This window comes from Benincasa hispida, chromosome 9 (assembly GCF_027475165.1).
Source record: "Benincasa hispida cultivar pf3 chromosome 9, pf3_genome.v1.1, whole genome shotgun sequence".
Lineage (NCBI taxonomy): Eukaryota > Viridiplantae > Streptophyta > Magnoliopsida > Cucurbitales > Cucurbitaceae > Benincasa > Benincasa hispida.
Window position 1 is genome coordinate 67,986,014 of NC_143486.1, and position 24,464 is coordinate 68,010,477.

The 24,464-nt window shown below is 32.7% G+C and overlaps 1 pseudogene; it reads right to left on the minus strand.

Moving 5' to 3' along the window:
* Positions 1 to 1,089: 1,089 nt before the first annotated feature.
* LOC120084824 (protein BONZAI 3-like) lies at positions 1,090 to 23,319 on the minus strand (annotated as a pseudogene).
* Positions 23,320 to 24,464: the final 1,145 nt, after the last annotated feature.

Genomic DNA, 24,464 nt, shown 5'->3' on the forward strand with positions numbered 1-24,464 from the left:
TAGGCTTGGGAAGGTCAGGTCGGAAACTAGACTTGGGAGAGATAGGCACTTAGAAATGAGCACTATTTGTTATTAATGCGTCGCATGCATCCTAGAGATAGGATAGGATTGAATGTGGTCACCTTGCTTTCATGCATTTTGCATCATCGCATAGGAAAAGAGTCGAGACTTAGGAATAAGCTCTTTGGACACTTTGCGTTGAACATATGCGTCCTAGAATTAGGAGCACCGCATTTCCATTGGAAAATGACTTGCCGTGTATGGTTGTAACATGATCGCATAATCTGACGCTGACTAAGGTTCCCTTGCGGTCACTCTTAAGGGTTGCAATGAAAACATCTCCGCATTTTATCCATTTTCCCATTCATTTATTTCATGTCAAGGTTTGTCGCATTTCCACCTTTCATGCATATTCTCATTGCGTTTTCTGTTAGATAGGAGTAGGAGTAGGATTAACGTAGCAACATCCCCTTCATTCTTTTATTTATACCACCGCATGCACAATCACCGCAAACATATAGTTACAAGTCCCTGTGTTCAACCTTGGATTACCCGAGAAACTTGCGTTCATGTTATACTTGGCGTGAACGTAAGAAAACTTGTGGCAGGACGCATGATCATCGCATACATTGTTGGCGCGTTTTCATTCCAATGAATGACCATCGACGCATGGCTATCAACTCATATTTTAGGGACATGCATCACATAATACGTCCATGGGATTTGGTTGTCGAGTAAAAATTGACTTCCAATTTTTGCGCATCACTAACTTATCGAACAAATTTCGATATGCTTCCATAGTCGTTTCTTGTTTAATTACCAAGAATCTTCCACAAATCGATCTCTCTCTCTTAAAGATGGGAATCAGACTAACATCATTTTCTTTAAGTCTTTCCAATCTTTGAACAACTTTCTGCCTTTCTTCGATCGGTACCAGTCTAACGCGGCGCCGTCGAAACTCACAACCGCCACCGTCATCTTCTCAGATTCAGTCAACTTATGAATTTGAAAATAACGGTCTGCTCTGAATAACCACACGTCTGGATCACTTCTGCTAAACACTGGAATTTCAACTTTCTTGAATTTACTTCAGTTGCAAATCGCGTCTTCCCCAGCTGCTTTCACCGAACTATTTGTTCCACACACATTATTGGTATTCGGTCTTTTTGCCTCTTCCATCACCTTTGCCTTGCCCTTGGCCATTTCCGTAACATAGGAAATGAGCATCTGTTGATGTTTCTCTGCCTGTAATCCCAATCACTCGATGCTCTTTGGTAACGACGCCAAATTCTCCTCTATGGTTGACAATTTCTGCATTTTGATTCTGAGTCCAGAGATCTCTTGGTCTAGTAACTCCAGTTTCTCTTCAAAACGTTTCTGATCCATGCTTGCCTAGGTGGTTTGCTCTGATATCAATTTGTTAGGACACTGATCCTTAAAAAGTCTTTATTAACGTAACGGGTTGGCATAACAGCTAAACGATGAATGAATTCTTTATTAAACGATAAGAGTCAAACACAGACTAGATGATCGCTTACAGTTGTTACTCGATCGCTTACCAAATACTAAACGATCGTTTACAAATTCTACACGATCACTGAGTAATACTAGATGATCACTTACAAAACACTCCGCGATCGCTTACAATCTTCTACACGATCGCTAACAAAATATTACACGATCGCTTGTCAATTACTACACGATCGTTGGCCTCTGCTACTCGATCGCTTAGAAGAAGTAGATGATGAACAACATACAACGATAGAGACTACACGATAGTAACACCTGAACTCCCACTCTCGAGAGCTTACCTTCCCAACTCCAGATATGCAAACTTCTGTGTGTCCCTTTTTGTTTCTTTCTTCTTTTAAACAATCAACTTCCGAACAGAATTGAAAGTAAATTCAGTTGCAGTCCCTAATCTCCCTAACCGACTCAATTGCCGACGCACCTTCAACTTCTTTATTCTTCCTTCTTGGAGAGGCCTATCAGAATTTTGATGACAGTCTCTTGAATTTGATCAAATTTTCAGTGAGGTACTTTGTAACATCTATCTTGTATATGAAAAATCTTTCCCTCAAGAAAGCTTTATTAGGCAAGTATTTGTTGAGATAAATCTCGTTTAGTTTGTTCTAGAGATCATAAGCAGTAGGTTGGTCAACAATTTGCCTTAAAACAGTATCTGTAATATTCAAGACAATAGTTTCATAAGCATTTACCTCTATTGTCGCTTTCTCTGCATCAGTGAGGGTTTCAGGGTATTTTGCAGGGTCTGTGATGGCCAAAAGTGCCTTCTGTTATCCCAAAACTGTCTTGATCTTTGCTTTCCATAATTCAAAGTCTATCTTTCCATCAAACTTCTCGATTTCATACATGGTGGTAGCCATTCATGAACTTCAAGATTGACATATCTGATTCGAAATATGCAAGAATTCAAATCTTGGATTTATCTTGAGTTGTTCACTGAGCTTTAATACCACTTGTTGCCCCAAATAATTATGATCCACTTGTTTTCAGGCCAAAATAACTTAGCATTAACGATCAAGTTCACTTCAAAACTAGGGAAGACTGTATGCTTTATGCTTCAAAACTCTTCAATCGTTTACCTGAATGCAGCTCAATCGTGTAGACGAAGCTCCAAAGAACTAGAAATAGTTCAATTATGTAAACGATAGTACAAAGCACTAGACAATCGTATAGATGATAGTTTAGTAGAACTAAACGGTCGTATAGACGATGCGATGCGGAGCTAAATGATTGTGTAAACGATGAGATAGGAACTAAACGATCGTGTACACGATACTTAAGTAAAAGCTAGACGATCGTAGAGAAAGAAATAAGAACACAAGTAAGTGGTTCAGCCAAAGGCCTACGTCCACTGTGTAAATCCGGAGGGTCTCTTTTTACATGAAGCAACCTCAAGGGTATATAAAGAAAGGAGAAGAAGACTTGGTGTTCTACTAAACAAGTCTATCTATAGGCTCAAGCAGTCAAATGGATACTGAGTTATCTCTGTTCATCAAAAGAAGCAAGGACTTTGTATAGACAGAATGACCTCTCCAATGATGAAATATATGGTTATGTTGATGCTAATTATGTAGAGGATCTAGATAGAAGGCGCTCACTATCTGGTTATGTTTTTCTATGGGGGAATAATTTGATAAGTTGGAAGGCAAATTTGCAGTCTGTTGTGACCCTTTCCACAACAGAAGCTGAGTTTATAGCACTGTCTGAGGCTGTTAAAGAAGGTTTGTGGCTGAAGGGATTACTAAACGATTTCGGCATTACACAAACAAAGGTGAGAATATAATGTAACAATCAAAGCAAAATCTACTTATTTAAAAACAAACAATTTCACAGCAAAACCAAGCACATTGATATCAAGTACCATTTTATCAGACAGGAGATTGAGAAAGGAGAAGTTGAGGTAGTAAAGATACATACCTCAGACAATACGGCTGATATGCTGACCAAAACAGTTCCTTTAAGCAAGCTTGGTCGACGCTTGGACCTCCTCGGGTTCGAGTTACCTAAAAACGGTTAGCTCAAGTCAGCTCAACAAGCAAAGAGGGAAACGTACTCTTGATGCTTACAAAGGTGGAGATTATTACAGAAAGAACTGAAGACAAGAAATGAAGTTGCAGGCAGTTGAACGTTGTCGTCTTCTTTCTGTTATGTTTGTTGTAACCATCAGAGCTTCTTTGTTGACTATGAGCGTCTGTATAAAAATAAAACGAATGAGAGAATAGAAAGAGAGAGAACAAGACATTCATTCTGTAAGAAGTTTAAAGAAGAAGTAATAAAAAGAGACCCTTCTGATTTGCACAGTGGACGTAGGCCTTTGGCTGAACCACTTAAATACTTGTGTTCTTTCTTTCTTTCTCGACGATCGTCTAGCTTTTACTTAAGTATCGTGTACACGATCGTTTAGTTCCTATCGCATTGTTTACACGATCGTTTAGCTTCGCATCGCATCGTCTATACGATCGTCTAGTTCCTCAGTTGTCGTCTATACGATCGTTTAGTTCTACTCAACTATTGTCTACACGAACTTCTAGTGCTTCGTACTATCTTTTACATAATTGAACTATTGTTTAGTTCTTTGGAGCTTCGTTTACACGATTGAGCTGCATTCAAGTAAATGATTGAAGAGTTTTGAAGCTTAAAGCATACAATCTTCCCTAGTCTTGAAGTGAACTTGACCATTAATGCTGAGTTGTTTTGACTTGAAAACAAGTGGATCATAGTTATCTGGGGCAACAAGTGGTATCAGAGCTCAGTGCACATTTAGCCTTGATGGCAATAGATGAAGAATCCATAGAAGATCAGCTATGGTACAAGAGGCAATCTCATATTAGTGTGAGAGGGCTACAAGTTCTCTCAAAACAGGGGATTTTCTTCCTAAAGGTGTTGGAGACAGCTTGAAGTTTTGTGAGCACTCCATCCTGGCAAGGCAACAAGTGATTAAATAAAATGAAAATTAATAATATATGAAAGTTTAAAATATATATTTGGCAGAAAGATTTAGATATTTAATTAAAGTGAGATGGATTCGAAAAGTGGTTAAACAAAATCTAAATTAATAATAAAGTATGCAGAAAAGAAAATCAACAATTACCCTGTATACCGAACTCAACCTTGTTTATGATTCTACACTTACCATGTATTTAGTTTTATCAATAACAAAAACTATGAATGCAAATCAAGGATTTCCAAATTTATGGTCATGTGCATGTCACGTGAATTGTCATAAATTTTATTATTAACGAAACTCCGAATTTATGACCATGTGCATGTCACGCTTTAAAGTATTATTTTTTTTCTTAAATATATGAATCAACAATGTGGGTTTACAACAAAATTGAAAAAATGAAAAAGTACAATCACTAAATTAAACTCACATTTATATTTACAAAATTGAAAAGTGAAAAAAAAAATAACTTCACTAAATTGCTTAAACCTCGAGAGCGATAGTCTGTCGCTCCACCCTCTTCAATATGTGAGAATCATTTGTAATCTTTTCTTCACTCTTTTTGATATATGATAATCATTTGTGTCTTTTCTTCAACGTCTTCAATATGTGGGGATCACATCAATCTGCTTGCAAGAGCATTTAAAAAAAGAGAAATTGCATTAAAAAATAATACAAATCAAAATATTAAAATCAAATATAATAATTTATTTTGAAACAAAAATTTTAACAAAAAAATTAGAGAGCAGAAAAAAAAAAAAGGAAAGAGAGATAGTTACCTAATCGAAGATAGGTTTAATTTAGCTATTTAGATACAAAATGAGAGATTATTTTTTTATTTTAGATTAAGATAGAGTTTAATATAGAGTATATAGATATATATATATATATATATATATATATATATATATATATATTCTTATTTTTGTGTAAATCACGTTAAATTTAATTTTTTTATAATTATTATTTTCATAACCCTTTTAGATTTTAGAATATTTTAGATAGAGTTTAAATATAGATAGTATATAATTTATTTTTTATTTTTTATTCTTATTTACATGTGAATTATAAACCTACATGTAGAGGTATGATTTTTTTATTCTCCGTTAATTATTTAGGTTTTTAAGATGTTTATTCCTATCTTAATATGGATAAAATAATTATCTAATTAATTTAAAATTTGAATTAAGATTTATTGAAATCAAATGGTAGAGATAATTAAATTTTCCGCAAATAAAATCAAATATCTAAAATCTACACGGGAATGGTATATTGTTTTTGTTGTTTTAATTGTTTTAATGTAAAATTACATTAAATAACTCCATAACCAATCACTAAAAGGAGCGGAAGAAGAAAATGACTCCTCCATAGCCACTTTTAGATACTGTAAATATAGATTTACTCTAATGAGATGTAGTGTTAAAATCTATACTAAAATTTATAAACTTTAATTTCCCCCTTTGCCTTCTTTAGATGATGGTCTTATCTTAGGTAATTTAATATTATATCATTAAATATTTTTTTTCCTTATTTTTGAGTTTCACACGTAAAAGGAAAAAAATTATCTTAAAAATCACATTTTCCCTCTATTTTTGGCATTCACATTAAGAATAAAAAAATTTCCCCACTTTTGGCACTCACGCATTAAAAAGATCACATTTCACACGAAAAAGAATAAAAAAAAAATTAAATTTTAGCTCAAATTCAAATTAAAAGAAAAATAATTAAAAAAATATCACATTTTATCTCTTTCACATTAAAAGAAAAACATTTAAAAATGAGATTACATTTAATATCTATTTCATACTAAATAAAGTGAAAAATATATATTTTTTGAAAAAGTCATATTTTATTTCTAATTAATATCTACTCCATGTCAAAGAAAGGAAAAAAAAATAAAAACAAATTATCTATCTAAATTATTTTTGAAATCAACTTAGGATTTCAAATCTAAATTTTTTCTATAGATAGTTGAGTTTCCATCAAATATCTATTCTCCATTTTCTTCTTCTTTGTTTGGTTTTAATTTTGTTAGCCTGCTCTTCTTAACTTTTTATATAAAAAAAATTGTAGTACTTACGGTTTTTTTTTTTTTAAAAAAAAAAAAATTCATCAAGCATCATTGCCACATTTATGGGTTTTTTTTCTTATTATTTAATATTCTAAGGTTTTTTCAACTCTAGGAGTAAGCATCACCTACAATATTTCTACTTTAGATATTTCTTTTTTTCTTTTCAACACTAGTTAAAAATATGTGCAACGTACATGTTTCATAATATTGAAAATAAAATGTACATATATAAATTAAAATGATAGTTTTATATTTTATAATATTTTCTTTATATTTTTTTAAACAAATTTCATATTATACGAAACAAATTTGAATCAATAAGTTTTTTACAATTTTTTTTTTAAAGTTTTCGGATTGAATTTTGATTTCTTAGATCTTTGATGACAAAAGAACAAACAAGCTAATAATATTTACATTTATTATAAGAAGACTTTAAAATAAAAGATAATCACTTTTATTAAAAATAAAAACATATTTCTTATATATTTTTAACTAATATTTAACTCCTTAAAAAACAAACCATTATTTTATTTAAAAAAACCACCATTCATGTTAAATGGTAAGAAAAAAATTGAAAAAGATAACTACTTTAAACAAATAAAAAAATGGAGATGAGATAAGTTGCTACTTCTATTCCTCAGGAAAAAAAGAACAAAAAAGAGATACATAAATAGAAAAATTATAGTTGATGCTTACTTAGATAAGCTGAAAAAAGAAAAAATTTAGAATGTTAAGGAATAAGAAAATAAAGCACAAAAAATGTGGCAATAATGCTTAACGAAATTTTTATAAAAAATAAATTGAATGCTAAAAAAAACATAAAGGATTTGGAAGAATTGGTTAACAAATTTTTTTTTTTTTTTTTTTTTTTTTTAAAAAAAACATACATTATATGAACTAACTGTTTAACTCGACTATTTATAGAGAAAATTTAGATTTTAAATTTTACAAAAACAATTTAGACAAATAGACTTTTTTTTTTAATAATTATTTTCTTTTATTTGACGTGAATTAGATTTAGTTAGAGATAAAATATGATTAAATAAAATATGATAATCAGCCATCGAGTATCATCGAGTAAAAGATTGTCGAGTATAATCGAGCAAAATGCTACCGAGTAAACGAGCATCGAGTATCGAGTCTTTTTTACAGAATACTCAGTGTTGCAACGCTACTTCTGGCGTTCCAACGTTTTGAATGTTCAATCTCGCCAGCGTTGCAACATTTTCTTGACGCTTGTGGCCTTTCTTGTCGAGCATTGCAATGCTATGATGATTTCTATGAATACTCCTCTTCGATTTTAGGTCAAAATATGTTGAATTTAGGGGGCCAAATTGATGGAGGCCGAGGTTAAACTTCATCCTTCTTCTTTTCCCTTCAATTGTCAGTATCTTTAAGTTAGTTTTTCTTCTTGTTTTGGATTGTTATCGATGGAACGGATGTGTATCTCGGATTTATCTATGAATTGATGAGGTAAATTCTATCTAGTTTCTTTAAGCAAGAACCCTATGTTTAATTTCATGAGATTTCTAATTATTATCGTGAAGTCTTTGGATGATCTGATTGAATTTTAATGGGATTTTTATGAATTGATTTGACAAATCGGTTTATTGAAATTCTTGTTTGTAAAATTGTCATAGCCTATGCAATATTGATTGATTAGTTGTATGTATTAGGATTGCATGTGTGATGTCTAGACATTTTTTGACCAAATATATGTATGCCCTGATATAATCTTTTCCAACTAAATCATGCTATAAGATATGACTTTCCGGCTTGTAGTATGTCTCAACAATTGAACCCTTTCTTAATACAATTCAATTTTAACTTGTATGTCGCTAAGAAGAAAGAGTTGTAAATTGAATTAGGGCTAATTTGGTTTAACATCGAATTTGGCTAATTGGGTTATTAGGTTTTCTAATAGGCTAAGGGGTTGACAGATTCAATGTAATTAATTGATATCTAATAAAAGAAATTGCATAGGAAACTCTCTCTTGCTTTAGAAATTAGATAGACTTCTATTCTAGATTGCATTTACTGTTTTATTTCAATTTCACGCATTTATCTCTTCAACACCAAGACCCCCCATTTATGCTATGGTTAGAAAATTAACTTAACGAAACAAATCGCGCTTTCCTGCGGATCGACTTGGACTTTCCACTGTTGCTACGTCTTTGTAGTGATAGGAGTAGTTCGGCATTATAAATTTTCTTTTGATCAAGTCTGAAGCTTATTAACGACGTAAGTTCCGAGCCTGCCAAAAATGGCGTCGTTGCTGGGAAGCAAGCCAATTAATATCTTTTAGTTAGAATTGATTGTTAAACTTTAAAAACTAAAAAATATTTTCTTTCTTTCGTGTCTATTTGTTTTTCAATGGCAAAAAATATAAACATTTATGCACTTCAAGTAAGCTACATGGAACAACGGGAAACACAAGAGGTAAGAGAGTTCGTGAGCTTAGAGATCAAATATCTTAACTAACCTCTATTGTTCAAATTATGGAAAATATGCAGATGCAGAATTCGCATGGTCCTGAGTGGGAATATTATCCTCCTTGGGAGTTGTCTAGCCAAACATCATTGTCAATGTCGTATCAGTCTACCAATCCAGGTATTTCTTTAGAGGATATAGTTAGGGAACTTTCTAATCGCTTTGGTGAGTTTGTGCAAGAATGCCCCTATGATTATCAGGAACCCATCAGTTTCTAGCAGAGTTACCTCTATTTCGAACATGAGGTTAGAGCTGAGCTTCAGAGTCTGAGTAACCACATCGTTCAGATTACTGGATCAGTTAGAAGATTGGAGGAGTCTTGGGAATCATCTTTTGAGGATGCCAAGCTAAATGGAGATACTTGCATCGATGATTCCGCAGAGCAGCTGGTCCTTCGAATTTCCGACGAAGGTAAGACGTTGGATTTCTTGATGTATGAATGTGCTAATGATCTTTCTGAGTGTGCAAAAAATCATTTAGAGTCATCCTACATCTGTGGCATTAAGGCCGACCTTGTTAGGGAATACGCATGTGTTGGGATTGATACCCTAAATCTCGTAGGGTCCTATAGTTTGTAAACATTGTATGAGCAAACTCATTATGTGATTAATAAAATATAAGATATTTTATTCACATTGCCTATAAAATATGTGATATTTTAGTTGCATTAACCACAAATCAATAAACTAACACCAAGGTAATCATTGTAACTTAAACATGTATATGGAGACATAAGGGTAGATTACGTTTAGGTGATAACCTAAATTGTCTGTAGTAGATGGATAAGTTTGGGTACCTTATCCTAGTGACACTACGAGTATGGCCCGCTTTGTAGGTGTTACAATTGTTGTAAAGTACTATAAATGATCTGATCTTGATCATTCATATATTTGACATGCGAGTGGGGATATTCTATACAAAGGAATTTGTATATGACCGGACCACGAAATGTTAAGTCTCATATATAACACCGTTCATAATAGAGACTTACACTTCACTAGGATGACCATAGATAACATGACCTAAATCCTGAGTGAGTTATGAACTCCTCCCTATGAGGGCAGTCCTTTGATTTGTATGGGTGAGAGTGGTCAGATCGCTGACTCAACAAGCCTACCATTTTGAGGATTTGTCTGATTGGGGAGTTGGGAACACAAATAAACAAGATGGAACTCACTTCTTCCCTGAAGCAGGGGTAAGTAGATAAATTTCTCCTTTAAGGGCTCATTCTGGGTCTTGAACAATGTGGCGCCACACCCTCTCCTGTCCCGAGAGGGGTTTAGTCATAGTAGGACTATGATCTATTGTTCATTAGAGGAATCAGTGGTACTTAAGAAGTTAGATGTAGCTACAGGGGCAAAACGATAATTTGGCCTAGCTATACTTACGAGCAATTTGTGAAGAGTCATCGTACTGTTGATTGGTTATATCCAATAGACATAGAAATATATTTGTAGTGCGAAGAATGCAGCTGTCAGTCTTTAGCGGAATGCCCAACAGTTAACGGATGATGAATAACGTAATTAAAGAGTTTAATTAATTATTCATTTACTATTGGAGCTTCAAACTATAGGTCCATGAGATCCTCTTGGTAGCTCAAAAGGATTTAGTTGAGAATCAGTTTTTGGATTAATTTGAAGTATTCAAATAATAAAGGTATTTAATTATATATAATATAATTAACTTATTTCAATTATATGTGATATAATTGTCATACTGTATTTGATACATTATAGCTTAGTGGGAGGAAATAAATATTTGAATGAGATTCAAATATATTTTCTATAAATGTGATTCATGGTTGTTAAATTTAATATAAATGAGATATATATTAAATACCATAAAATAGAGAAAAGAAACTATAGTTTATATTGTGTGTGATACAATATTAAAACTATAGGTTATAAGTTATATTTCATATAACATATAATTTAATATAAATATAATATGATAAGTTAGTTATCATATTTATTTATATTATATTATTATTATTATTTGAATAATAAAGAAGGGAGTTATAACTCTCTTCCCCATCTTTTCTCTCCACCCACTTTAGTGGGGATGGTTATTCGTTTTTGAGCAATAGGAGAATAAAAGAAAAATAGTTTTTCTTTCTCTTCTACTGGACGATTTGTGATTGAACGATTGAGAGAAAATAACCGAAATGTTCTATAACTTTTGAGTTCTTGTGTGATACTTCTCAATCTTCTTCTTCCACCTTAAGCCTTTTCCCCTCTAAACCAAAATAGTCAGAGCCTACCACTCCTCGATTCTCACCCTAAGAATATCGAGGACTCCATTATGGTTGTGTCCAAATTTTGGTTCGAAAATTCTTGAAGAAGGTCTTCAAACTATTCGTGACCGTTTGAGGGAGGATTCGTAAAGAAAGGTTCTTCAAATGTGATATTTCTTAAACTCCTTACTTGTAAAAGCATACCGTGGTTTAATGTAAATGCATATCTATTTGTATGTTTACTGTAAATTTAGTATTCGATAATTAATGGAATTTGATTGATTCGCTTCCGCTCAAGGTTCTCCTCACAAGAGTTCCTTCAGCATGGACCGATTTAGATGATAATGTTTATTCTCTGTCATGCCAAGAACAAGTTTGTGAGATTAAGTATGAGTATGGGCTTAATTTGGAAAAATCTCAAATAAAAAAGTAAGAGGCTCCCAAGCCTCGTCCTGTTCTTTGTACTGGTATTTCTCTTATTTTTTAATTTTGCTCACCTTCACCTCACGAATCAGTCAAATTAGTTGAGTCAGAGTCTTTATTTTCTGTTGAGTTAGTCCTTGAGTCTTTTGATTTTTCTTTTTCCCTTTTTTCAAACAATATGAAAAATATCAAATTCGACCTATCTGGTTCTTTTCAAAAGATGAAAAGCCTTATAGCCTTACCGAGCTTCATCTAAGAAGGGGCCATAGAAATATGAGAATTTCTTTGTGCCTTGATAAGGGACAGGTCGCGTCGAGCAACCAACATTAAAAATTTGTGCTTCCTGGAGGCAGTCAGGTTTTAAAATTCTTTTTCCTTTTTTGTTTTTTTTTTATTTATTTTTAGTTTTGCTAAATTTTTGTTTTTTTTTTTTTTGTAGGTTTTCTTTTGTAGTCTTTCTTTTATATTTTTCTCTTTTTGTAGGTCTCTCAAGAGCCTAGTAGAGCGAGGAGGAGATGCCCGACCACCACAATCCCGTGTGCGACATTTTTATCAGGGGAGGTTTTTTGTTCCCTTATTCTTTTTTAAGCTTTACTTAAGATATAATGGGGACAATGTATCATTTTAAGTTGGGGGTGGGGTACCCTTCGGGTAGTATGCTGTGTGCTTTCATTGTCTTGCTTGCTATTTGCTCTGTTGTTATCATGATAGTTTATGACGCACTTTTCTTGTAATAAAATTTGCATGAAGGAATATTAGGAAAACATGATCATGATTTTAGCCCAAATTTAAAATTTTTTCTTGTCTCTCATGCATCTTTAAGTCATCGTTTTGCGAAATTAAAGTCTTGCATACTTAGAATTGGGTTATCTGGTTTGTATTTTTGTTGTCACCTCGAAAGGTCCACCTTTGACTTAGGAGTAACTATGCTTGATTTAGAGCAAAACTAGACAAAGTGGATAAAATAGGGCCTACTGTGAATAAAAAAAAGAGAGAAAAATGAAATAAAGAAAAATAAATTAGTTGCAATTCGAGAAAAAAAACATTAAAAAAAATGAGGCATATGCTAGCGTGCCTGCAAAAAATAGTGTGTGTGTATGCATGGATAGAGGTGAAAAAAGCTACCTCCGCCATGTCTAGTTAGGGTCTGTGAGAAAAAAGTGATAGGTTCTCGACGGTGGGGTGTGAAAGCTAGCTTTCTAGGTAAATAAATGCCCTTTATATTTTATCTTTCTGTGTTTAGGCACCCTTGTCTTAGTGTTGCCCTCTTTTTTGCAAGTATGGCATTTCCAAGGTCGATAATCGAACCAGAGTAGGAGAAAACGAGATGAGGACTTTATAAATCTTTTTTGGGCTGTGCAAGCTTAAATAGCAAAACTCTAGGCTTACTCATGCATGAATAGACTGAGAATCATTTTTAAACTTGTGCTTCATTGATTGATCATAATTTATTTTCGTTCTTGATTTCAAATTTCATTCGATTTGACTGTTGAGACTAGAGTAACAACATTGTGAATTAAGTTAGCATGTCTTCAATTATTTTATATTCTATTTTGTGTGTTCCTACCTTGTCCGAGACGAGCAAGAATTAAGTTGTGGGTGTTTGATAACTCTAAAAAAGAGCTATTATTCGCAACTTAATTCGGGCTTGTTATCGAATTTTACATGTTTATTTTTCTATTTTGTAGGTACCGAGCAATCAAGAGGTAAAATTAATCATTTGATGAAGAACAAGGTTAATTTGAAGCAATTTGGAGTTGATTTGAACATTTGATCTTCAAAGGAGTTGAAATTACCAAGATGCCATCGAGTTCCACCGAGTACAATCAGCCATCGAGTATCATCGAGTAAAAGGTTGTCGAGTATAATCGAGTAAAATGCTACTGAGTAAACAAACATCGAGTATCGAGTCATCGAGCATCGAGTATTGAGTCTTTGACAGAATACTCAGTGTTGCAACGCTACTCTTGGCACTCCAACATTCTGAATGTTCAACCTCACCAGCGTTGCAATGTTTCCCTGGCGCTCGTGGCCTTTCCTGTCGAGCGTTGCAATGCTGTTTCTAGTGTTGCAACGCTGTGATGATTTCTATGAATACTCCTCTTCGATTGTAGGTCAAAATATGCTGAATTTAAGGGGCCAAATTGATGAAGGCCAAGGTTAAACTTCATCCCTCTTCCTTTCCCTTCAATTTTCAGTATCTTTAGATTAGTTTTTCTTCTTGTTTTGGGTTGTAATCGATGGAACGGATGTGTATCGTGGATTTTTCTATGAATTGATGAGGTAATAACTATCTAGTTTCTTTGAGCAAGAGCCATATATTTAATTTCTTGAGATTTCTAATTATTGTTGTGAAGTCTTTGGGATGGTTTAATTAAATTTTAATGGGATTTTGTAAATTGTTCTGACAAATCGGATTATTGAATTTTTTTTTTGCAAAATCATCATAGTCTATGCACTATTGATTGATTTAGTTGCATGTATTAGGATCACATGTATGAAGTCTAGACTTTTTCTGACCAAATGCATGTATGCCCTAATATAATCTTTTTCAAATAAATCATGCTATAAGATATGGCTTTTTGGCTTGTAGTATGTCTCAACAATTGAACCCTTTCATGATGCTATTCAATTTTAACTTATAGGTCACTAAGAAGGAAGAGTTGTAAATTGAATTAGGGCTAATTTGGTTTAACATCGAATTTGGCTAATTGGGCTATTAGATTTTCTAATAGGCTGAGGGGTTGACAGATTAAATGTAATTAATTGATGTCTAATGAAAGAAATTGTATAGGAAACTCTCTCTTACTTTAGAAATTAGATAGACTCCTATTCTATATTACATTTACCCTTTTATTTCAATTTCACGCATTTATCTCTTCCACACCAAAACCCCCCATTTATCACTTTGATTAGAAAATTAACTTAACAAAAAAAATCGTGCTTCCTTGCAGATCGACTCGGACTTACTACTGTTGCTACGTCTTTGTAGTGATAGAAGTAGTTTAGTATTATAAATTTTCTTTTGATCAAGTCTGAAGCTTATTAACGACGTATGTTTCGGGCCTGTTAGTCATGCCCAAAAAATAAATGAAATCTAACCTTATTTGTAGCACAACCACATTTCATAAGTATTGTGTTAAAAACAACCATAGCAATCTTAACTCTAACTTGACTGTTATATCTATCACAATCTTTATTTTTTTCCACTCCACCACAATATTCATGATGAAAGTACAACAAAGTATGAGAAAAATGACGATAGACATAGCTATCGCACCATTGCGTTAGGGCTACAATAGACATAGTCATCTCTAAAACGATAGAGTATAAAATGGTAAGCAGAAGTTAGATTTCTTTTGTTTTTGTAGACGAATTATAAGGGACTGAGAATGTATCGTCCTTAATAAACCTAAGCTAAAAGTATAGGGACCATAAAGGATCCCAAATACTGATAGTACTTAGTTAACCGTGCATGCAATTAAGGATGCAAATCTCTATTTTCCAACATTTTTAACTTCAAATTTAACTAGAGTTTATATTAGGTTAAAAATCACTTTTAGTCTTTAAACTTTCGTAAAAATAATAATTTAATCCCTGAACTTTGATTTGTAATGATTTAGTCTCTAAACTTTCAATTTTATAACAATTTAGTCCTTGAATTTTACTATATAACATTTTAGTTCTTGTACTTTAAATTTTGCAATAATTTAGTCTCTATGTAGAAATTAGCATTGAGATTTAATGGGATTTCTTGCATAAATAAATCATTAAACTAATTAGAAACTTAATATTTCTATAAAGATACAAAGTTTGCATCATGAAAATAATATAAATTGATTGATAAATTTGTTTACATTAGGGACTAAATTGTTACAAATTTAAAAGTATAAGAATTAAATTGTTACATAGTGAAGCTAGAGACTAAATTGTTATAATACTGAAAGTAGAGAGACTAAATCATTATAATTCAAAGTTCAGAGACTAAATTATTACTTTAATAAAAGTTTGGGGATAAAAAAGTTTTCTAACCTTTATATTAGGTGAGTAAGATAAAAATTATTGGTTGTTTGACCAATGTATTTATTTTTCAATATATATATTTACTAGTTTATTTTTAACTCAGGCAATGTGATGAGAGGACCAAAACTTCTTACCATTAAAAATATGTGCGTAGTACCTTACTAATTCCAAAATATAGATTATATTTTTATAATTGGGCTAGTAAAAGCGTGTTATTTCTATGAATTTTTCCCCGAAATTATTATTTCTATTATTACACACACCTTAAAATAAAATCTGGTTTATTTCTCGAGCCAAAGAAACATTAATGCTCATATACAGTGTACATTAATGCTCATATATATATATACACTAGTTAAAAGTCACTTGCGATGCACGCGGTTAAATGTTATTAGAATTTAAAATTTTATGGTAGAATTTGAATATTGAATGAATATATATATAGTGTTAGCATAAATACTTTAAATCTAACGATACCTTCAAGATGATTATTCATGCTAAATTGTCAAGAATAATAACATACCAGATTCCATTGAGAAACTAATGATACCTTCAAGATGATGATAGATGACTATGGTCTTCCTCAACCAAAACTCTAAACGCCCTAGTGGGATCCCTCTCTAGATGAGATTCAAGAAACACAAAGTGCTTATTGTTTTGGTATATTGGAGACCATAGCCCTAAGGTCTCTTTATATACTAGTTCAATTAGGGTTCTCATTAAACCCTAATTAACTAGAAATGAGCTTCTATCATTAAATCCATACTCAATTAGGAATCTAGGATCTTAATTAATTAGATCACATAATATGGTCCCATCTAATAAAATAATCAATGTGATAAATTATTAATCCACATATGTAGCCCATACTTTAATTAAACATATTATTGTTTAAATATATCTAACAATCTCCCACTTGGGCTATGTTTGTATACTTGATATAATTAAGTCACATAAACTTTGAGCATGCATATACAAGTTATTTCAATAATAGAATTCCCCTTTAGTTCAATCTGATCCATGTCCTATATTAGCACGGAATGAAGATGGCTTTTGTCACTACCGTTATAACTAAACCTTCTTTGATCACCAATTCTAATATATTCAATGACATAGATCAAGTATAGATGGATAATATGGAAACTACATGCAAAGTGATCTAGATTATGCCTGTTTCTAACCGGTCTAAATTCCTTAGTGAGATCATTCTTTAAAACTTTATACCAAACCACATGCATGATAAACAAGTTCAGATAATAAAACAAAAACCATCAACTATATTCTATACAGAAAATAAACAAAATAAGGTCAAAGAAAATTCTCCCACTAAACCATAGAATCAGAAAAGTGACTAACACCCATGTGAGCAACATGCTCATGAAAAACTTTAGGTGGTAAACCTTTAGTCAATGGATCTGCACCATAGAGTTTGTTCCTATGTGTTTATCAAAATTTGACCATTTTGAACTCTTTCTTTAACAACCAGAAACTTTATGTTTACATGTTTTGATTTCGTATTGCTTCTGTTGTTGTTTGAAATACAGACTTATTGTCACAAAATAATTTTAGTGGTCTTTCTTTGCCCACCACTATCCGCAGGCCAGTGAAAAATTTTTGCAACCATATTCTATGATTGGATGCCTCATAACATGCTATAAACTCCGTAACCATGGTAGAAGAAGCCATAAGTGTTTGTTAAACACTTTTCTAAGATATAGCTCCTCCAACCAACATGAAGATATAGCCTGAAGTAGATCACAAAGTGTCTTGGCATCCAACATAATCGGAATCAGAATACCCAATGATCTTAAAAAATTATGATCTATAATAAGTGAGTATATAATCTTTTGTTCTTTGTAAATACTTCATAATGGTTGCTTTCCAATGATCCATCCCTGAGTTGCTCAAATATTTGCCTAACATTCTAACTATGAAGACAATATCTGGACGCATACATACTTGAGTGTACGTTAGACTTCAAATAGTTGATGCATAAGAAACCCTCTGCATCTCCTTAGTCTCGAGTGTGGTCTTGAGGCATGACCTAAATGAAACTTATCACCTTTAACGACCAAGGTATCTTCTGGTGCACACAAATCCATTCAAAATCTTTTCAGTGCAGTTCCTTTGTGACAATCTCAAAATACCTTGAGAATGATCTCATAGTATTTCAATTCCTAATACAAAATAAGCATCACCAAGATCCTTCATCTCAATTGCCTTTTATGGATTTTATTTCCTCTTCCATAGCTTTTATTCACTTTTGAGAGTTAGAACTTTATGGAGCTTGTTGGAAGTTGATTGGATCATCTTCCATTATGCCCACATCATCCTGATGTTCTTGAAGAAACACAATATAATCATCTGGAATTGCAGTTCTTCTCTTTCTAGTAGATCTTCGTAGTGGCACTTCTTGAGGTTGTTGAGTTTGAACTTCAAGTTCAATAACAGGGACTTCAATATTATCTTGTTCTATAATTGGTTCAATAGTAAATAAATTGGAGCCTGAACATCATTTATAACCACATAGGAAAAGAAACTAATTCCTCTTCAAAGACAATTTTCCTTATGTTATCTTCCCCCTTAAACTCAACATCCTCAAGGAATTCAACATTTCTCGTCTCAAACAATGATCTAGATATGGGATAATAAACCTTGAAACCCCGAGAGCGCTCAGAATACCCAACAAAATAGCAACTAATAGTTATTGAGTCCAATTTTCTTTTATTAGGCTTGTAAGGCCTAGCCTCAACTGAACAACCCTATATACGAAGATGCCTAATACTAGGCTTCTTTCCTATCCACAGCTCATAAGGGGTTTTAACTACTGCTTTACTAGGTACCCTATTAAGGATATATGTTGCAGTCATTAGTGCCTCACCTCAAAGAGATTATGGCAGAGAAGAATGACTAATCATACTTCTTACCATATCCTTAAGTCGACAATTCATGTTAGGTTTTCCTGGGATAGTGTATTGTGGGACGATTCCACATTCTTCTAGGTATTTGGTTGTTCACCTAATCCATCATATCTACCTTAGTATTTACTACCACGGTCAGATTTAACAGTCTTAATTTTCTTTCAAAGTTGAAGTTGACTTCAACTTTGAAAAAACTTAAAAACGTCCAAAGATCGAGACTTCTCATGAATTAAATACCCATATCTTGAATAGTCATCTATGAATGTAATAAAATATTGTTATCTATTCCAAGAAGCCGTAAGGAATGGACCACAAATGTCTGTATGTATTAGCTCTAAGATGTTTGAGCATCTGTTGGCACCTAATTTTCTTACATTTTTCTGTTTTCCCTTAGCACATTCCATGCAAACGTCGAAGTTACTTAAATCAAGGGAATCAAGAATTCTATCTAACACAAGTCTCTTAATTCACTAGAAGAAATTCAGGCTTTAATGTCGGTTGCCAACCGACATTAAAGATAGTGTTATTAAAGCCTTTTACTGTCGGTTGCCTATCGACATTAAAGGGCTTCAATAACACCAATAACATAGCCTTCAATGTCGGTTGCAACCGATATTAAAGACCTTTAATGTTGGTTGCAACCGACATTAAAGGTCTTTAGTGATTAAAGCTTGTTGGTTGCAACCGACATTAAAGGTCTTTAATGTCGGTTACAATCGACAGTAAAACCTGTTTTTTTTTTTTTTTTTTTAAATTCTTAACCAACATTGAAGCCTGAATTTGTCCGTTTTATCAATTATTGTCCGTTTTTTAAAGTTCCCTTGCCAAATCCATTTTTTCGGTAAAAAAGTATAACATGACACATCATCATCAAACGCTATGGCTATGACATATTATTCATGTATGGATTGTAAATATATTACATTTAATCCACAAATTCTGCTATAGAATTATAATTTAAAAGGCGTATAATAATTCAGGCCTTGAAAACACAACTTACAAGTAATACAAAGATTATGATTTTACAAACATTATGAGTTTACTGTCCCTCTCCACTTGGTAAATATGGATCCCTTCATAATTCTTCTTGAACAAACCCCCCAGCTTCAACAATGTCTGGTTATAGGCATCTTTGTCTGACCACTGTTGTTCAAAGGATCACAAAAATAAAGGTTTGGGCGTAAGCATAACATATGTAATGGAAGATTGTATCATTCAAATATATATATATATATATATAGATATAAATGGATAAAATGTTTGAGACCTTACCCTTAGAAACTCTGCTACTTTTGCCAGCTAACTGTTGCTGCTCGAATGTACTTTGGTTTCCATGCCAAGAGAAAACCGAAGAGCTGGATTGCAGGACAAAACACTCAGTAGAGTTCAGTAAGGTTGCAATCTAGATAATCATAAGTTAAGACATTACCATAAGACTTGCAATGGCTGAAATTAGTACAGGCTTTTAGCATAAACATGAAACATGACCCAATGACAATGTTATAACATTATTTCTCGTGCCTAAGAGAGAGTGGGCAGCAATTTCAGCAGTCTTATTGATCACTTGGCCAAATAAAGTAGGTCCGGCCAATGAAACATTGTGAAGAGCATTTGCATATGCTGCCATTATGCCTTCCACTCCTTCCACCTATTAATTAAGTTGATGTTCAATTAAAAGGAATGGAAAATAATAAGCAAAAAGACAAACATAAAGCTTAAAAGAGTTAAAGGTTACAATATTGAAAGTAAAAGCACAAATATAGAATTGTAAGAACCTCAGGTTGAGTTGGAGTTGTACTCAAGTTGAAACAATGTGAAACGTTGCCATCTGATGTTCTTGCCCCGAACCCTCAAGCTGGAAAGCACTGATCAGTGTCGTAGAATTGAATTACCTTCCCTACTTCCATTATGGCCTGCCATAAGTTCAAGTAGTTTTTTTAATTATATTTATTATCTTTATCTCCTACTACAACAAAAGCAAAAAAAAGATCACCAAATATAGAGATTTAAACTTCCAGCCCATAGAATAAAGAACAAGTTATTAATATATTGAATCTTTGAATAATTCAATTATACTAAGCTAACAACTTTCTAAATTAAATGAAGTATTAAATTTATAATTTGGAAGTACAGTTGAAGTGGTGTGGCTAACCTGCTGGTAACTATTCAACCGTCCACTACGGTCAATGTAATGCAATGAATCTGGATTGTAGGGATTTCCATTCGAAGCTGCAAAAAGCACTTAAACCATGAATCCCAAAACTTTAGGAATTAAAAGCATCGAATTTCTAAATATGCCACCGAACTCTAAGAAGACATAAAACATGAATGCAACATCTTCATTAACCCAAAAGAGGGACATCCAAGTATAAGAAATTCTATAACTAATTAAGGCGATTAACTTCAGAATTTATTAATTTCGACATCAAAATTGGCTGAAGTAAAAAGAGAATGTGTGAATTTTTTTCATAGAAGGTACCTGTAAAATCAACAGCGACCATAAAATTAAGTTGAAATCCACTGGAAATGTAATCAAGAAAGTTGAATTATGTTTTCTCAACGTAGTAATCAACAAACAGCTGACCTTTTAGAACCTAAAGAACACAATTATATTATATCAATATGAAGAAGAAGAAGAAAAAATCGATACTAATAATTTTTGGAAATGTGAGAGATCCGACCTTCTCATAGCCACCATGAGAAGAAGATGGAATAACAAAATTTGCACCACTTTTTTCTCTGTAAAGCTTTTTGAGATCACCCATCGATTTTTGGAGCTTACTGAACAAATGGAAATATGCACATGAAGAAAGTGCAAGTTAATAATTTATAAGACAATTTCAATTTTATTCGAATACTTAAACAATCAATGTTTTTACCTTCAATTTTAAAATGTTAAAATAGATCAGTCTTAAACTTTGAACAACGTACCTTTTCAAAACTAAACTAGAACATAATTTATGAACCAAGCAATGAATCATACAAAACCTAACCAACGAATAATACTCAAAATCTACTCATAGAGATAGATATGTTCAAACCCTACCTACAAAAGTAATCGCATCTAGCTACTAATAAAATTCCTTCCCACATTCTAGTTTAAGGTATACTTTGATAATTTTTTTCCATAATGGAAAAGTAAAGACTAGACATTGATGAATTTATAAAATAGTTACCCAACTAATTCATGACTGCCATTGCTATTGAAATCAAAGTACTCAATGACCAATGGGTTATTCTGTATTTAAAGAGAAAACCAGAAATTATTAATACTATTTTTTTAGAAAAAAAATAAGGAGGCTATAAAATATTATTAATGAGAATAAGATTCAGAAGGTCGTATGCTTGCCTTGTTTCCAAACTTCTGCATGCTCAAGCATAAATGTCTCCAAATAGGATTAAGATTGTCTTTAACCACTTCAGTTTTACAGATTGGAATTGAGCCTCCAATTTCAACAACTAGATATTCTCAGGAAAGGATCCTAAAATAAACAATTAAACAAAGAGCACAACGATCAAAGGCCTTCAATGGAAACAACAACAGTGAATTTAACATTAGTTTGAAAGTGTTTTTAATCACTAAACAGCACTGCGGTGTGTTTGTTACATAGTCAAATGTGCTTCTAAAAAATTCAAGAATAAGTTCATGTTTAATTCTCAACTTGCCTTTCATAAATCAATTTCACTATGTTGGACTTTGAAAAAGAAAAAAACATTTGAAGAAAAAAACGTCTTTATTGTCAAGATGAGAACAACGCAGTGCTATTTCAACGACACTTCTCAAAGCAATTGTTTCTTCTGCTCGAACAGTGAGAGACCCCAAGTTTCTTGAACCTCCATGCCCATTTTTCAGACATAGAGTTAAACTTCGACTATGTTTGGTTAGTATCTGCAATGCCAAAAATTATAAACAGAACGTATGTAAAAGAGTTTTTATAAACAAAAAGTATCTTTGAACCACAACTTTCAAACAACTCCTGAGATTTTACTTACCTTTGAAAGAACACAATTAGCTTCTCCTAGAAAATCTTGGTGACTTAATTTAATTGTCTACAAATAAGTATAAACAAAGGTTTAGGATAGGAATTATGAACAAAGAAAAATGATGTAAAAGTGCCATAGACAATAAAATGAAACGATCTTGTACCTTCACAGGCACATTATAGTATTTGGTATCAATCTCTTGTGTTCAGCACAAATCAAAACTTGAAAAGAAAGGAGATGCTGAAAAGAAAGATCTACATTTCCACTGAACATACAAATCCAACAAGTTAAAAACCCTTGAAGTATGTATACGCGAATATCCAACATTCGAAGAACAGACACTTGAACAGAATCATAGATATGCAACTCTAACTGAAAGACGAAGTTCACGCCTATCCGATTAAGAGATAGGAGAAAGGTTGTTCTTTCAAGTACTAAATTCAGGTCTTGAACAAGGGGCCCCATCCTCTCACTGGGCTGAGAGAGTTTGGTTTAGTGATTGGATCACAAACCAGTTGTTCATTAGAGGATCAGTAGGAACTTGAGGAATAAGACGTAATCTGGGGGTAAAACAGATATTTGACCCAACCATTATTACGAACAACCTGTGAAGGGTCGACTTACCGATTATGGTTAAATCATGTGGACATAATATATCTACAGTGAGGGGAGTACAACTATGGGCTTTAGTGGAGTTACCCATTAGTAACGAATGGGGGTTAATTTGGTTTAATGTGTTAAGCCAATTAATCTCGGATCGTTGGAGCCCATGATCTGTAGGTCCGCGAGGTCCTCCTACTAGCTCGTAATGGATTAGCTCTAGAATAGCGTGATAAGTTAATTTGAAACGTTTAAATTAGAATTAAGGGAATTAGTAATTATATGAGATATAATTACTTGTTTAATTTGAGAATTAAACGGAATAAGATAATTCATATTTAAATATGATTTAAATACATAAAGATGGATATGTGTAAAAATTAATTTAATATTTGATATTAAATTAATTAGTTTTATTTAAAAATTAATTTATGAAATTAATAAAATTTTTAGTTTTAAAATCAAAATTGATTTTGAAATTGATTTTGATGTAAATTGAAAAGTTGGTATAATACACAAAAGGAAAAACAGGTTTTTCCATTATCCATCTTCTACTTGCTCACATAAGATCCATCACCATTGCCTTGTGTTACTCCAAGTATGAGCTGCAACTCACGCAACTCTCTTGCTTGCATGATGGTCTACAATATATTGAAGAGTTTGGAGTGAATTTTTGGGCATGCAATCAAGAGAATTTTAGCTGAAAATTCGTGGTGAAGAAAGTGTTCTTCAACAAGGTTGTTGCTGTAAGTAATTCTTTGTAATCCCTTGATTCAGACTTGTTTTGAGTCCCACAACTCACTCTAAAGTACCAAGACAATAGTGGAGAAGATCTTGAGGTGGACTGCAACAAGATTCAGAGAAGATTGCAGCTGGAGATCGAGCTTTGAAGAAGTTCTACAAAGGTATGTCATGAAACTCACTTGTTTCTGCAAGAGTATGCTTTATATTTTTCCAAAATTAATGAACTAGAGTACTTAAATAATCCTTGTTGCCTCCATTGTTGCTGATACAATCCTACAATTGGTGTCAACGCATCATATAAGCATTCAATTTGGTTTAATTTTGGATTGGTGGGTGTTTTATATGAGAAATATGAAACTGATGCACTTATATGGTTTTATGAGTTTGGGCATTTTAATTCTCTTTAATTTCTCATTTAAATTTGTAATTGGCTTTTGTTTGATGAGCTTTTATGTGTTAGCAAGAGTCTGTAATTTATTTGGAGTCATTATAGTTGAAATTAAG